The sequence below is a fragment of the Danio rerio genome, chromosome 18, assembly GCF_049306965.1.
Source record: "Danio rerio strain Tuebingen ecotype United States chromosome 18, GRCz12tu, whole genome shotgun sequence".
Taxonomy (NCBI): Eukaryota; Metazoa; Chordata; class Actinopteri; order Cypriniformes; family Danionidae; genus Danio; species Danio rerio.
In genome coordinates, this window is record NC_133193.1 from 3,885,001 (window position 1) to 3,887,500 (window position 2,500).

At 33.6% G+C, this 2,500-nt stretch overlaps 1 protein-coding gene across 3 annotated transcripts in view; it reads left to right on the forward strand.

The window, feature by feature from the left end:
• capn5a (calpain 5a) overlaps positions 1-2,500 on the forward strand; it is a 54,217-nt gene that overhangs the window by 5,635 nt on the left and 46,082 nt on the right.

Below are 2,500 nucleotides of genomic sequence, written 5' to 3' on the forward strand. Positions count from 1 at the left end.
GTGCTGACACACGTCTCGCTGCTTGTGTGGCCTTTACTTTTGCAAGAATGATAAACAGTTTTGCACACTAGTTTCCACCTTGTTGTTATTTTAAACACAACATATTTCCTTAAGCCAAGACTTTAAAGGCAGTTGTTTTTTGGTATTTTCACACTTCAAATGCTGGGTTATTTAAACCTAAATTGGGTAAATATGGACTAACCCAAACATTAGGTTAAATTTGGTCATGTTAATTTAATAAAAAAAATTAACCCAGCAGTTGGGTTAGTCCCTATTACACCCGCAATTGAGTTGGAATAACCTGACATTAAAGGCAAGTTTCTTTTGGTATGCTCACTCCTAAGAAATGCTGGGTTATTTAAACCTAAATTGGGTAGACTAACCCAAACATTGGGTTAAATTTGGTCCTGTTAATTTAATAAAAAAATTAACCCAGCAGTTGGGTTAGTCCCTATTACATACAGAATTGGGTTAAAATAACCCGGCATTAAAGTCAATTTTTTTGTATTTTCACTAAGAAAGGCTGGATTATTTAAACCTAGATTGGGTAAATATGGACTAACCCAAACATTGGGTTAAATTTAGTCATGTTAATTTAATAAAAAAATGTACCAGCAATTGGGTTAGTCCCTATTAAACCCCCAATTGAGTTGGAATAACCTGGCATTAAAGGCAAGTTTCTTTGGTGTGCTCGCTCCTAAGAAATGCTGGGTTATTCAAACCCAAATGGGGGAAAATATGGACTAACCCAAGCATTGGGTTAAATTTGGTCCTGTTAATTTAATAAAAAAATTGTCTAGCAGTTGGGTTAGTCCCTATTACTCCCAATATAATTAACCCACAATTAAATGCATATTTTTGGATGTTTTCATTCTATGATATGCTGGGTTATTTAAACCCAAATTGGGTTAAATGTAGAGTAACCCAAAAATTTGTTTAAATTTGGTCCTATTAATTTAATAAAAATAACCCAGCAGTTGGGTTAGTCCCTATTACATAAAGAATTGGGTTGAAATAACCCGGCATTAAAGTCAATGTTTTTGTATTTTCACTAAGAAAGGCTGGATTATTTAAACCTAGATTGGGTAAATATGGATTAACCAAAACATTGGGTTAAATTTGGTCATGTTAATTTAATAAAAAATATAACCCAGCAGTTGGGTTAGTCCCTATTACATACAGAATTGAGTTGGAATAACCTGACATTAAAGGCAAGTTTCTTTTGGTATGCTCACTCCTATGAAATGCTGGGTTATTTAAACCTAAATTGGGTGGACTAACCCAAACATTGGGTTAAATTTGGTCCTGTTAATTTAATAAATAAATTACCTATCAGTTGGGTTAGTCCCTATTACTCCCAATATTGTGTTGAATTAACCCACAATTAAAGGCATATTTTTTTTGGATGTTTTAATTCTAAGAAATGCTGCGTTATTTAAACCCAAATTGGGTAAAATGTAGAGTAACTCAAACATTAAGTTAAATTTGGTCCTATTAATTTAATCAAACAAGTAACCCAGCAGTTGGGTTAGTCCCTATTACATGAAGAATTGGGTTGAAATAACCCGGCATTAAAGGCATTTTTTTTTGTATTTTCACTAAGAAAGGCTGGATTATATAAACCTAAATTGGGTAGATATGAACTAACCCAAACATTGGGTTAAATTTGGTCATGTTAGTTTAATAAATAAAAAATTAACCCATCAGTTGGGTTAGTTCCTATCACATCTGGAACTAAGTAGGAACAACCTGACATTAAAGGCAAGTTTTTGTGTGTGCTCATTCCTGAGAAATGCTGGGTTATTCAAACCCAAATGGGGGAAAATATGAGCTAATCTAATCATTGGGTTAAATCTGGTTCTGCTAATTTAATAAAACAAATCAGCATTTGGGTTAGTCTCTATTACTTCCCATACTGGGTTGAATTAACCCACAATTAAAGGCATATTTTTTGGATGTTTTTATTCTAAGAAATGCTGGGTTATTTCAACTCCAATTGGGTGAAATGTAGAGTAACCCAAACAGTAGGTTAAATTTGGTCCTATTTATTTAATAAAAAAAAACCCAACAGTTGGGTTAGTCACTATTATGAATCCCTATACATGAAGAGTTGGGTTGAAATAGGCCAGAATTAAAGGCTTTTATTGTACTTTTACTTTAAAATGCTGGTTTATTTATACCCAAATTGGGTAAAATATGGATTAACCCAAACATTAGATTTAAATGTGGTCTCATCATTTGATAAAAAAATGAACCCAGCAGTTTGGTTAGTCCCCATTACTCCCTAAATTGGCTTGAAATAACCCAACCATAAATGCAATTTATTTGTACTTACTTTATTAATCAGGGGTTGCAACAGCCGAATGAACCACCAACTTATCCAGCATATGTTTTACACAGTGAATGCCCTCCACATGCAACCCATCACTGGGAAACACCTATTCACTCTCATTCACACACATACACTACGGACAATTTAGCTTACCCAATTCACCTACAT